Here is a 15,669-nt window from a genome sequence, read left to right on the forward strand (position 1 = left end):
TATGGAGCTGAGGCAAAACAATAAACAACCTCAGCCCCAAAGGAGTTTGTTTCAGAAAAAAAACCCCCATGAATTGCTAAAATCTGTGCTTCAATCAGAACAGGTCTTGAAACCTTTATTCTCAAGACACTCTAATTAGATCAATTTAAAACATACTATAAATCTAGCAAATTATTATCTCTGAAATAGGTTTAGCAGACAGTTCAGTTTCAGAGTAAGGAGAAATAAGCTGAATTTAGTGGGTTTTGTAGGTGCAGTAAGTACAAAAACCATGATAGGATCTAATGAAAAAAGTTAACTTTTATCATGGCAAAACAGTAAGCATATGACTAAATGCTTGCTGATTAAATTCCGAGAAGTTGGTTATGAAAAAATCTGTGGTTATTTTTATGCAAAATCATATGTTATGCCTGTTCAGGACAGGGCTCAATAGAGGAATATGGGTAGAAGTGAATTTCTCAGAAAGAATTTAACCTCTAGTGGAAGTTAGAGAACCTAAAATGAGAAGATTGTTGCTGATGGATGCCTTCCCTTTATCTTATTTTATCTTAGCTTTCAGAACCTATTCTCTTTTATTAACTTGGGGCTGCCACAGCAATGGAGGAGTAATTATTCTTCTCATTTTAGTTAGAAAAGAACATATGTATTCAGTTTGTGTTCCTCATATAGTGTTAACTGACTGATTATCACCTCCAAAAGTGATAATGGTTGACATTAAAACATTTGACAATGGAAATTTGCTCTTCTAAGCCTAGCGAAGAATAGTAATCATACACTACTACAAGTTAGCTTTTGTCACATACAATTCTTAATGTTGGTCTCTCCTGCTATTTTTTCAGCAAGAACACAACTGATCTCTTGAGGGGTATTACCATCTGCTTTTCTGCTAAAGTAATGAAGTGATGGCGATCATCCAAAAAGAAGATGAACAATTTATTCCAAAACAGTATTTCTAGCATTATTGTTTACGTACCAAACTGTTGAACTGCTGATACTGAGATCTCATTTACATAAGCATTAACTTCTGTAGCTCTTGTTGATCTATAGCAACCATCCCCATCAGTGACTATTTTTATGTACTTCCTGTCCTGCTCATAACCAGGAACAAAACGTGATAATATTTCTTTTAATAAAAAAATTATTTCCTTTGTTAATATGTAAAAATGAAAATGTGGGAAATCTGATGGTAGTTCTGAATTCTGTATAAGACTGTGTTACAGGCAGTCCAATGACAACACTGAAGTCTTTCCCATTGGTACCTGAGTACATAATGTGGTCTTACTATTTGGTTATCAAATAATTTCTTGGTGTTAGATTCTTATGGCTTTTCTGGTTTTATTTTGTAAACAGCCAAGTGAAAAAATACAGGGCAACAATGATTTTGTTTATCAAATAGCTGAATCAGAGCAGGAGCCCAGAAAATTAGTACTTGTAGATATGGGATACCACCACCACCAATTCAGAAGTTCATTATATGAATATTCATACTAGAAATACCATTTTGGAATATGTTAACCATTTTTTGTGTGTGATAAGCATTGCATAAGTAGTATATGTATACTGTATAAATTAGTACTTGTAGAGGTGCATTATTTTCAGAGTGAAGAATGACAAAACAAAACAAAAAAACCCCACCAGTTCAAGTTCTTTTAAAAGTGAGGGGTTTCTCATATGCACGTTTTTGTTGTGCTTGTTTGTCACCAGCTCACTCAGAGATGCTTTGGTGCCTGTCTTCTATTTCAATAGGCAATTTATTGCATATCTGGAGAGTCATTGACTTCGGGATTTTTTCCTCTCCAGATTTTGTGATTAATCAGGGCCAGTGCCATACCTAAGACTGAGTCCTTTCATCATTTTCCTCTTGTAACTTTTGCTGCCATTTCAATTAGGCATGCAATTCTTGGAGAAAAAGAAGGAACTTCAGGCAAATGTCCGGAATGAGCAGAAGAAACCATCCTCAAGGTATGTGTTTATGTGCTGTCACAGGGCTGAATTGTGGCATGTTCTGGTGCTCTTATGTTGTCAAAAAATATTAAGGAGATGATACCTTATTCTGCAACTGACACCTTAAGCAGAGATTGAGACGTTAATTCTTAATCAAAGGAATTGTATCTTCAACTTTCCAAAAATAGCTGTGCTTTTCCAGCATTTTGAATGGATCTGAATCGATGGGCTTCTCTTAATAATGATGATACACACTGCCTTCCCGCTTCTTCCAAGAGCAAACTACCCTGAGTAAACATGAATCACGTAAGGATTCTGGCTTCCTGTCTTCACAGACTGTCTCTTTTGTCTATTTAGGAATGGTAGTGCCCTGAAGAAATCTGCAGAGAGGAAACTAGGTACATGATCTGGTGCGTGGGCTAAAGTGTAATGCACATTCTTTCACCTCTTAGGCTATACTCGTAATTTGAAGTGCTTTTTCAGCTATGAAGGCAAAGAATGCAGAAATTAATGAGAGTTGAGCTCTCATACAGTTACTTAACTCCTAGTAGACTGGGCCTCGGAGGAAGTATGTCATGCTACAAGGCTACATGATCATGCTACAAGGCAGTGACATTGTCGGGCTTTTTGCATTTTCATTGCCTTGATTTCATAACTTTATGCAAGTGGCTTGTTTAGATAGCAACTTTAGCTTTTAATTCCTTCCTTTTGTTTCTGTTTCTGGGGGAGTGAGCTCGTTCTGTGTCACAGGTGACTATATTTAGATGTTGTGGGAGGAATGCAGTGAAGCCTCACTGAAGATCAATTGAATTCAGGAAATGCCTAGGCCAAATGCTGACCTAGTGCAGTTCTGTTACGTGCATGTTATTCACAACCTTGCCATTCTTTGCAAACTGTTGAAGTTTTAATTGTAGATTCTGCTCCTGTGAGTGATTTTGGAACAGCAGACAAGTGAAAAAATTAAAAATGGGTGCTGTAGTATCTAAAATCATACAACAGTTAGCCAGCTGCAATCAGGAACTTGGGCATATGCCCAAATAATGCTATGCATACCAAGTGTCAATATTTTATGTGTATATAGGAAGCGGTAGCCTTGTTAAGAAATATGATACTTGTGCAACCTTAGTACCAAGTTCAAGCTGAGTTTCGAAGATGCATGCAATTTTGTGTCAGGGAAGGATATGTTTGTCTGGAAAGCCTGTAGTTTTAAGGTTGTGCCAAATAACTAAATACCTAATCTATTCCTAATTGTAGAGTGCTTTCTATTAATGGTGGATTCTTGTGGGAAAAAAAGGAGAAAACATGTTTTGATGCAATGTTTTATTTGTTTAGCCTAGGTCAGGTGCACCATAAAGTACACTTTCCTCCACTGAATTGAAGAAATGATAAATACAGCAATCAGGTATTACAATGGGTATGCAGTTATGTTGGGTTCCTGTTTTTACGTGAACATGAGATATTGATATCTAGGAGCTACATGACTAATGGTAAAAATGTTTAGAGACTGTACAAGACAGATGGTACTTTGACCATTATATTTTGCCATCCCAGCAACACAATTACCAATTCTGGGAACCAACAACTGTCACAATCCACTTTCTTTTATACTTTTTTTTTTTTTTAGAAGGAAGTGGGATACTCTGTCTCACTGGGTAGAATATGAATTTCCACAGCAATACCTCCTGGATTCAAGGGCTGGAACAATATTCAGGGAAAGTATTGTTACATGTTTGCTCAGGTTTTATATTTAGGTACTTACTGTTGATAATCATCATCGACAGGAAAAGATGGGTGAGGTGGAGCTTGTTCTGGCCAAGCATAGCTCCTCTGATGTAGTGGTATTCTGTGCAAGTCCAGGTGTTGCACAGCACAGAGCTTGGGTGTGCAAGCAGAGGATATCACCTGGATATAAGGACCTTTTCTGTTTACAATTGATTCACACCTTTGGCAACATAGAATTTGATATAGCTGATAAAGGGAAATTTTTCTCTTAGTTTCCCACTCCTCTGCCAGACCAGTGACACTAACTTGAAGTTTGTCTTTTTCTAGGACAAACTGCATTGGTAACAGTACAAGAATGGGAGACACAAGCTTGGCAGACCAAGCACGGCAGCATATTTGGAGAAATGACCAAGAAGAAAAGACGGTGTTCAGATCTTGCTATTTTAATGGGTAAGGAGAGGACTGTATTGTTATTTGCTTCTTAAAAATAGGTCAAGTCCTACCCCTTTAATTGATAGCAAAACTCTTTCTGAACGTAGATTAACAGGAGATAGCTGTCTTGTTCTACAGGGTTTTGAATTTTTTAAGATTTAGAATGGAGAAGAATAAAATAGTTCCAGTTGGAAGGGACCTACAATGATCATCCAGTCCAACTACCTGACCACTTCAGGGCTGACCAAAAGTTAAAGCGTATTAAGTGTATTGTCCAAACGCCTCTTAAGCACTGACAGGCTGGGGCATTGACCACCTCTCTAGGAAGCCTGTTGTAGTGTTTAACCACTCTCTCCATCAGGAAATGTTTCTTAACGTCAAGTCTGAATCTCTTCTGTCACAGCTTTGGACCATTCCCATGTGTCCTATCACTGGATCCCACGGAGAAGAGCTCAACACCTCCCTCTCCACTTCCCCTCCTCAGGAAGCTGTAGAGAGCCATGAAGTCACCCCTCAGCCTCCTTTTCTCCAAACCAGACAAAGCCAGTGTCCTTGGCCTGTCTGGACATGTCTCCCAGCCCTGTCACCAGCTTTGTTGCCCTCTGGATGCATTCATGTATCTTAGCATCCTTTCTTAAGTGTGGGGTCCAGAACTGTGCACAAAATATGCAAGGTGAGGCTGCATCAACATTAAATAGAACATTTCAAAATAGATTCATGCCTTTACTGGGGATAAAGCATGAGGCTTTCAAGACATAAACCCACCCCAACCATGTATATTATTTTGCCAACATCAAGCTAGACTTTTTTTTGTTTGTTTGTTTTTGTTTTAATACTTGTGCTGTAATTTTAATATTCTGTGGGGAAGAAAAAAGCCATCTGATAGCTCTTAACTTGATACAGTTTGTGTGGCTGTAGCTTCCTTGTTGGTTCATTGAAATACTAAATGTGCTGTGGTCTATTTGATTTTGATTTTATGGGATTACCTACTTGCCCTTTTGTCATGGTTTAATCCTGGCCAGCAACTAAGCCCCATGCAGCTGCACACTCACTCCCTCCACAGCGGGATGGGGAAGAGGTTCAGAAGAGTAAAAGCAAGAAACTTGTGAGTTGAATTAAAGACAGTTTAACAGGTAAAGCAAAAGCTGAGCACACAAGGAAAGCAAAGCAAGGGATTCATTCACCACGTCCCATGGGCAGGCAGGTGTTCGGCCATCCCCAGGACAGCAGGGCTCCATCATGCATAATGGTTACTCGGGAAGACACATGCCTGACCGTTCCCGCACTTGCTGCTTCTTCCCCCAACTTATATCCTCAGCATGATGTCATATGGTATGGAATATCCCTTTGGCTAGTTTGGGTCACCCGTTCTGGCTGTGTCCCCTCCCAATGTCCCATGCCCTTCCAGTCTTCTCACTGCAGGGCCCAAGAAATGGAGGGATCCTTGACTCAGTTATAAATATTACTCAGCAACAACCAAACCCATCAGTGTGCTGTCAACATTATTCTCACACCAAATCCAAAACACAGCGCTGCACCAGCTACTAAGAAGAAAATTAACTCTGTCCCAGCTGAAACCAGGAGAGCTTTCCAATTCAAGCAGACTGGCATGGTTCGTTTTATACATTGCATAAAATACTATTTCTTTGCTCTTGGTATTATATTTGATGTGAAACTCTCCAAAATTTTGTTATTTCTATATCCCTGAGACTAATGCAACCTTCCAGCCCTGTTAGAGACAGGTTAAGACACGGAGAAAGAACCTCCAGACCATAAAATATTCAAATAAAATTGGAATAGCTCCTGACATCTATATTCAGAGGTCAAAAACATTTAGCAATACAAGGCAAAACGAAAAGGAGTGGGAAAAGATGTTATATTTAAGATAAAAATAAGGATAATTGCTTTAACATCTGGTGAAGTAACGTTTGTACTTTCCTGCATTCTAGAAACTATGTGTAGTTTCTAGACAAAGACCTACTTGAGGACCGGAGATCTAGACCTATTATCAGTTTACTAAATCCACTCAGAAAATCTTTGCTATGACCTCTTCACATCAGGTACTTAAAAGGTAATCGTGTTTTGGAAAGTTCAGAAGCTATTGTGCATTTTAGATTGGACTAATATTATACAAAAAATAATCCTGCCTTGTCATAATATACAGTGGTACTTGAAAAAGTTTTGTGAGAATTTTTTTGAAAAAACAAGTTGTTCTTTGGATTACCTTCAATAAATATTGAGGAGTTCCATTTCAAAGACTGTGATCTGAGTTCACCCTTGATGAAAATGAGTTGGCTTCAAAGGAATTACAGCAGGGAACAATCTGTTCCAGAATGCATTTTTACCCTAACTGTGTCACAGGGTGACGTAGCACCATGGCTGCAGAGGACAAGCCACTGCATGGAGAATAGGAATGAAATTGGTTATTAAATAGAAGTTAACCCTTTGGGGTAGAATTATCAAGGATGCAGGTATGTCAGTAATGAGTAGCGCTATACATGCCTTGAAAATCATGCAGGCTGACTCTTTGCAAAAACCTAAAATTATTAAAGAAAAATGCATATTGAGAAAGGTTGTTCTAAAAAACTTACACGTGTATTTGAATAGAGTGATGCCATTGGCTTTGCTTATTTTAAAAACCACATCTGTGACTGAATTTCAAAGCTACATATAGCAAACTAGTGACATCTCTGCCTATCTTGTACTATGTCCATACCGAGACTAAAACAAAGCTTAGGTGTCAGGCCATGACCTATGGAAAATAAACACTCATTATAGATAAGGATTATGTTATCCGAGGTTAATAATTCAGATTTAGCCCACTTTGGTAGCTCAAACAAGCAAATTTCAAGTAAAACAATACTGAAGAAGAGCTCACACTTTTCCAAAGATGTGATATTGTTATGATAGAATGTCAGGCTGTTTTTTCAGTCTTGATTAAAATGTTTGGGAAAAAATTGAAAACAAAATTGGAAACCATGTATAACCAACCAGCTATTAAAAATGCTTGATTTTTTTGTTCAAAACTTAAGGTACCTCTAAATTGTTTCTTTAATTTCATTCTCTGTTGTGCCCCCCCCCCCCCCCCCCCCCCTCTATTGTGTCTGATTTTTCTTAGGAAAATATAAATAAATATTGAAACAACAGGAGAGGCTGTTTTAATATTTCAGTCCTTGTTAAAAACGTTACTGGAAATGTCAACACAGAGCTGATTTCTATGAGCTATTCAGTTCATGAAGTTTGAAGGGATATAAGGCCCTTCAGGTGTTTCTCTGAATTAAACCTTGAAACCTTTTGAGATTCACTGGTTATTACTTACCATAGGCTTGGATACAGCAAACTGTTAAGTAAAAAAGGCTCAGATTATGTGGCATTGGGAAGGAAAGGAGGGCTTGTCAGCCCCAGGTGATGACTCAGGACCGAGATGCCAGGGCAGGCAAAGTGCCTCAGACTTCTGCAAGGTGAGAGACTATCAGGATTTGGTCCCACTCTTTGACTTCTTTCCCCCTTCAGGTAAACTCATGAAATACTTTTTTCTACTAGCTATGCTCTGTCTCTGCTCTGAGTTAGTTGCTGGGATTCTAGGGGGAGGAAGTTGCATCAAAAAAGGTCATTTGCATGTAGAAATGTAAGTACATCCAATATTCTTTTTCACTGACTGATGAAAAAGTTGATCTTCTCCTCCCTTTTCCTGCAGAAATATGAACACCCTGATGAATGAGGAATGATGAGCAAATTTCACAGGAAAGACCAGCCTTCATGTACAGGCTTTTAAGTCTGTTCTCTGTTGATGCTTTTCTTGGAACTGAGAGAAGATACAGACTTCATCTCTGTGGCATGCTTGATCTTACTGCCCTGTGTTGCAAACCTGTTTGCCACTAGCGTTAGAGCCACTTCCTAACAGCTCCGCTTTCTGCTCTCTCTTCAGCCCCTCTTGCCACTGCCAGCAACTGTCACAGTGTGCTCTGCCTGGCACAGTGAGGTGGGCTGCTACTTTTAAGGGGCATGCAATGGCGAAGCTGGTGACAGCAGCCCCTGTTGCCAAATCCCTGCTGTGCCGCTGGCTGGGGGTCCAGCTTGGCTTCTCAGGCAGTGTACTCCAGGGAACTGGCAGCCAGGAGCATCCTGTGGGCTTTGGTCCAGCTCCTGTGTCAGCAGCTGGCCAGTACTGTGCCAGTCTAGCAAATGTTTTAGTGTCAACAATAGAGGAATTCACTCCCCAGAACTGCAGTTGTAGCATTTAAGACAACAGGCTGCAATATTCTACGTATGAGTTGTATTTTCCTAAAGTAATGAGAATTGAGGCATCATTTTGGATAGCACTGGGGGCCATTCTGAATCAGACAGAGCTGCTTTATTAGAAAGCTTTTCTTGCCTGCTGTACAAAACTCCAGCTATGAACAAAACTGCCTAGCTATTTAGTATTCACATGTTGATTGTAATCAGCATCTCGGGACTGCTTTAAGCAATAGTATTCTGATTAGTTAGGTGTAAATGCACTTTATGAAATGTATTTATAATGAATTTTATAAATCATTCAGTCACAGATTGTTAATTGGTTATTCCTGAAGCATGTGAAGTATTTCAGAATTGGTTTTATGGTATATCTGTTCACACATCTGAAATATGGTGTTGCAGATCCTTAGTTTTTCTTCAGTGATGTTTCATGACACAGATCTGGTGCATCAGTGTTATATATCATTACGAAGTACTGAAAAAAATTGAAGCAAGTTTTAGACCACAGAAACAATTAATTAATTGTTCTTAATAGAAAAAGATAAAACTTCGAATCCTGCCAAGGCAAGTTGTGTAATTAATATATGCTTTTCAGAAGTTCACTATTTTCAAAATAATTTTTCAGACATGTGATTTTGACGTCATGGTTTCTAATAACATCTGTAAACATCAGATGTTTACATATAGAATGTACATATAGAATGTAATAACATTCTAATAACATCAGTTTGAGTGGGGGTAGTGTTTTCACTCTGAATGATGGGATTTATGCATAGAAACTGAAGAGAAAAATGACTCGTTCAATTATTCATGTCATGCATTAAGTGATACAAAACAAATGTGTCCTTGGCTTTTTCTTCCTTTGAATATGTAGTTACTTTTTTTTTTTTTTTTTTTGCTGAAGTGCATGCTGGATTGACAGGAATAGAGGCTTGTTCTAGGGCAAAAAGTAGCAATATAACTTTCACCTTTCTGTTACAGTAGGGAAGGGGGAAAATATATTTCCTAGTTTGCCACAATGCACTTGACCCAAATATTTTTCAGACAACCTGACAGAAATGGCCATTTTACAATCTAATATATATATTAGGAGCAGAGGCAGTCTATATTTATTATGTGAGTATTTTTGTCAGACTCTGGCCTTAAAGATAAAATATTTCTACATCAAGTAGTGGTAATAATAAGATAGGGCATTTTGTATTACCATGAGAAGGACAATAATATGTAGGAAATAGAACAAATAGGTTATTTCAAATGCATGCCAAAAATAGTTGAAAACCTTGTTTTCCAGTTCCAGTAGGCATTTAAAATAACCCATTAGATCTAGTTTAAGACCTTGTACGCTTATAGCATTTTTTATTGTCCTGATTCAGTGCAGCTGTCAATAAATCTTCAACAGAATTTCACTGACTGAAAAACACGCTTTTAACAGAGTGTTGTAATTTAATCTTTCAAGAAAAGTAAATATGTTTTGGTTCTTATATATTATTTTGGTTTTGTGGAAGCTTTAATTCCAATATGTTTCAGGAACTCAGTAGGTTGAGATACTCAGATTTCAAGCAAGCTGGCTGGAGTTTTCATTTAGATTCTGGTGCTTTTCCCTCTAAGCATCTGAGGGCTCATCTCAGCTGTCATCCCTAGGTAAAAGATACATGGTAAAATAGCAACAGCATTTCCAAGGCATGGGCTTTCTTATTTGATTATCAGTTGAAAAGAAAAAGAAATAGACATTGGTTCTGATATATCGACATTCAGCCACACCACGCAAGATGCAGAAGGCAAAGGCAGGGACAGGGAGAATGAAGAACCAGCCACTGTAGGAGAAGATCAAGTTCAAGACCACCTAAGGAACCTGATGGTGCACAAATCCATGGGACCTGATGAGATGCATCTGTGGGTCCTGAGGGAACTGGTGGATGGAGTATCTAAGCCACTCCATCATATTTGAGAAGCTGTGGCACTCCAGTGAAGTTTCCACTGACTGGAAAAGGGGAAATGTGGTTTTTTTTTCCCCCCATTTTTCAAAAGGGAAAAAAGGAAGACCCAGGGAACTGCAGGCTGTTCATTCTCATCTCTTTGCCTGGCAAGATCATGGAGCAGACCCTTTTGGAAACTGTGGGTAAGATACATGGAAAATAAGAAGGTAATTGATGACAGCCAACATAGCTTCACTAAGGGCAAATCATGCCAGGCATGTTTGGCAGCCTTCTATGATGGGATTACAATGTTGGTAGATAAGGGAAGAGCAATTGATGTTGTCTACCTGGACATGTGAAAAGCATTTGACACTGTCTTGCATGGCATGCTTGTATCTAAACTGGTGATACATGAATTTGATGGATGGACCACTCTGTGGATAAGGAATTGGCTGAATGGGCACACTCAGAGTTCTGGTCAGTAGCTCAATGTCCAAGTGGAGACCAGTGATGAGTGGGGTTCCTCAGGGATCTTGTTCAGCATGTTTGTCAGTGACAGGGACAGTGGGATTGAGTGCACCCTCAGCAACTCTGCCAATGACACCAAGCTGTGTGGTGCGGTTGACATGCTGGAGGGAAGGGATGCCATCCAGGGGGACCTTGAAAGGCTTGAGGGATGGGCCTGTGGAAACCTCATGAAGTTCAACAAGGACAAGTGCAAAGTTTTGCATGTGGGTCAGGGCAATCTGAAGCACAAATACAGTCTGGATGGAGAATGGATTGATGTCGCAGCACCCTCCAAACTATCAAGCTGCAACAAGGTCTTTTACCATCTCATACCAGCATACACTTCATGCCAGCCCCTATGCTGCCTTCTCCTCATCTTGCCTCATCCAGGGTGTGTGTTCTCTCCTCTCTTGCTTTTTCCTCTCTCTGCTTCTTCCTTGGCTGCTCTCTCTTCACTGGCTGCCCAACATCCTAACTTAATCGGCCAATCTAACACCTCTGAAGCCAACCCACAGTTGTATAGATCAATGCTAATTAACCCAGCTTCATTCTTCTACAATTCCCCCCCCCCCCCCCTTTTTTTTTAACATTTCATACCTTATGTTTTTAATAATCATTACAACTTTTTTACAAATAATTTTTTCATACAGTCCTCTATAATTCCTCTACAGACTGAAAGCAGCCCCAAGGAGAAGGACTTGGGGGTGTTTGTTGGTGAGAAGTTCAACATGGCCCAGCAATGTACATTTGCAGCCCAGAAAGCCAACCGTATCCTGGGCTGCATCAAAAGAAGCATGACTAGCAGGTTGAGGGAGGTGATTCTCCCTTTCTGTTCCACTCTCCTGATGCTCCACCTAGAGTGGACATGGACCTGTTGGAGCAAGTCCAGAGGAGGGCCACAAAGATGGTCAGAGGGTTGGAACACCTCTCCTATGAAGACAGGCTGAGGGAATTGGGGTCCTTCAGCCTGGAGAAGAGAAGGCTCCAGGGAGACCTTATAGCTGCCTCCCTGTACCTAAAGGGGGCCTTGCAAGAAAGTTGGAGAGTGTCTTTGCAAGGGCATGTAGCGATAGGACAAGGGGCAATGGCTTCAAACTGAAAGAGGGTAGATTTAGATGAGATATAAGGAAGAGATTCTTTACTGTGAGGGTGGTGAGACACTGGAACAGGTTTCCCAGAGAAGCTGTAGATGCCCCATCCCTGGAAGTGTTCAGGGCCAGACTGGATGGTGCTTTGAGCAACCTGGTGTAGTGGAAGGTGTCCCTGCCCACGGCAGGGGGTTGGAACTAGATGATCTTTAAGGTCTCTTCCAACCCAAAGCATTCTATGATTCTATATCTGTTTGTAGAATTGGGGACTTAGAAGCACAATAGTTAGCAATCTGATATTAAAATTTTGGGGGTTTTAAACTAGAAAGTCAAGCATGTGTTTTAAAGATTTTGGGGGTTTTTTTGCACATTACAGCTGGGTGTTTGAGCAGAGAGGAGCAAAACCAGTCAATGCTCCAAAGGAACTGGATGTTTTGATTCAGAAACTGAGAAGCTGTGTTAAAGACAAGTATGCTCAGGCTAGTATTCTCCATTTCTTTTATAGTTTTAACAATGTGGTACTCTGCTACTACAACATGGATTCTAAAGCAGAGCTGGGTCCCTCTTCATCTGGAGGAGAGTGTGTGTGTGAAGAAGATGCATGTCTTAGTGCAAACATTCTCCTGAACATACCCTAAATCTCAGCTCTAGCAATTCAAAATGGTTTCTGGTCTTTCTGTCTGTGAATGGACCTTGTCCCAGCTGTAGTCCAGCATTCAGAGGGGAGCAATCACTGGGGCGGGGGAAGGGGAACTAAATGCGTATTAACCCAGAACTTCTGTCTGCTTGGTGGTTGTTTTGAAAGTTTTAGGTTAATATTAATGTAAGAATTATGCATTTCTTAAGGGGGACACACACCTGCAAATAGATTTTAAGATTTTTTTTTAAATTTGGAGGAAAACCTTAAAATCTATAGCTTTGATATAGTCCTCCTCCATATTTTCTATTATTTTGTTATAAATATTTGAGCATCTAGGGTTGATATGAAAACAGCTAGGACTAAAAATATTGTTATTTTCACTTTGAAATGGATCTAGTTTTTCTTATCTCCTGTAATGTATTGAGAATTTGGAGGAAGGGCAAGGGAATGTGGTGGGAACAACTTTTAGGGGAAATCGCTAAAGATACCTAAAAACAGATTTGCAGGTAATAATAATGCATAATTGTCAGTTGTACTTGGAAATGTCTTTCTGAATATTAAATTACTGGCAGTTTTGCCAACATCCTTGTGGAATGATTCCTCAGTGGGAAGTCATAAAGACAACAAAAAGGTCTTGTAAGGAGAAAGACTGCAGGACAGTTTTCTCAATCAGTGATAAAAGCTTCTTTTTTTTTTTTTTTTTTGATGTTCCCTTTATTTTTAAGCAGGTAAAAAAATGATAAATATGTCATATGACAGAGTTCATGTAGAGGTAGTCCTGGTGTCCCTCTTGGTAAAGGATTGTACTTTTAGCTTTGGTTTTAAAGAAAGAGTGAGGAGAAAAAAATACGATGTGGCTACAATAACTTTCCATTTTTGAGCTCAAAATACAGTGTCAAATGCCAAACTGAATAGCAAAAGAGAACTGTTTTCTAGATTATTCTTTTTGCTCTGTACAGACTAATAATGTGTGCTGTATTGTAATGACTAATCTTGAATTGTGAAGGCAGAGAGTAACTGTCTTTTAAAGGTCTCCTTAAGCAGATATAAAATAGATGCATGTGTATTAAAATGTGTAAGCCAACAATAACTCAGTTGGATGAAATGCTGCATTATTATTTTTGAAAGTTTGTCACTGTAATTTCTAAGGTGAGACTGAAAGACATAAAAAGGTACATTTCCCATATTTTGTTATCTTCAGAGTAATATACTGTAAATTGAGACAGGCAGAATTCTTCATATTTAAAAAAGGAAGAGGTCTTAAAAAGGAAGAGTCTCAGCAAAGCATGGTCATAAACTGCCAGATCTGTCTGCAGTAAAGAAGAGACCATCCAGTCAGTGATTTTCCAGGCAGTATTGTCCAGGCAGTAATAAGAAGCTAGGAATGCAGCAATTTTTTATAATTATACTGTGTTTAAGGACAGTGAATATGTTGCTGATCTGAATTAGTGTAAGTTATTGAAATACAAGCCAAAATGTTAATCTACATATGTAATATTTAGTTGATTATTATTAGGGATTTTTTGGTGGGGTTTTTGTGTGTGTGGTTTGGTGTTCTTGTAGGGTTTTTTTTGCTTTCACCATAATTTGAAAGAATATAAAGAAACCACTTACTGATCTTTGTAGAGGTTTTAGTTTAACTTTACTAGGTATAGGCATGTGGATACTTTTTTTTTCTTTTTCTATTTGACTGGTAACAAGGATGTTATCTGAATGGAATTCATATTAAGTGTCACCTAGGAGATATATAAAAGGAGTTCTCGTATACTGTCACTCTTTAGATATTTCAGGAGATAAGCAAGAACCTTTTTGAGCTGTCAGCTATTAAAGGGAGTAAAAGCAGCTATTTTCTATTAAAACCATGCACAATATTTTAAGCAGTTATAAGATTTAGGATTAACCCCAGGGCAAAACTATGGATATACAAAACCCCATTGTAACCTCCAGTTTATTCATTTACTAAGGCACTAGTTTAGAGTACACAAACAGGTATTTGCAAGATTTATTAGCTCATGGAGAGAAGTTTACTACTGTAATATCATAATGGAACTTTTTTCATCTTTTTTAAACAGTCAGTTAATATGCAATGCATATTCTACACCTCTGTTTTGAGATACTTTTCAATTTAAGGGTGAGGTGACATTTCAAAACAATTTAATCTTACCCTAATTTTATCTCAATACAAATATATTTGAATAGGAGTTGCATATATATAATGGTTCAATCTGGGAGAAGCACATTTCACTGACATTTTTCAGTGATGTTTTCTGCACATAATGCAGCATAAAACACACTGAAATTTTGCATATGCTTGGTACTTTACCAGTCTGCTTATTGTTCCACAGTTCTCTTCAAAAAAGTTCAAATAGTAAACAGATTTTGTAGAATACAGTCATGATCCCCCTTAGTCACATTTCTTGCATTGTGTATATTATGATACTTCCTTCTTTGTAGTATAGATTATAATTTATAATATAAATTACATCATGTACTTTAATAATATAACATGAAAAGGCTAGAAATAGAATTAACTTAAGTAAAATTGTTGTCCTTATAGTTCTCCTTTGTTAGAGATTTGTGATTAAGTACAAAACAGGTTTAAAAATATGCTTCAAATACACAAATATTCCCATAACTGATATGATACTAAACTTTATTTGTCTGTTGTTAGCTGTGAATCTCAACATTTTCCTTACCTTTACTGCTTAATTTCTTTCTGTGTCTTATGCTGTCTTTCTCTGACAATGTAATATTCATTACATTGTATTGATGGTGCTGGTGAAAATAGATTTTACAATTATGATGCCTGAATGACAGCCATTAAGAGCACAGATTTTGTCAATTAGAATTGCTTGGATTGCTGACAAAATATTGCTTTCTACTGATGGGTGAAGTGAAAGACACTGAAATTCAATATCTGTATTTGCACACAAGAAGCTTTACTGGTGACATTTAGACCTTCAAAAGTATGTTCATAACAGAGCGAAATGATTATTCAAGCTGTGAGTGGGAAATAAATGTGGCATGGCAATGATTTCTTGATGGTAGATTTATCATAGCTGTACTTAGGGACATAATAAGCACACAGGGTACATGGATTAAGGCCACAGTGCAAATATGGGATTGAGAAGTCCATATCCTAAACCGGCTGTGGTGGGTTGACCTTGGCTTGCTTTCAGATGAC

Source organism: Falco naumanni, chromosome 3, assembly GCF_017639655.2.
Source record: "Falco naumanni isolate bFalNau1 chromosome 3, bFalNau1.pat, whole genome shotgun sequence".
NCBI lineage: Eukaryota > Metazoa > Chordata > Aves > Falconiformes > Falconidae > Falco > Falco naumanni.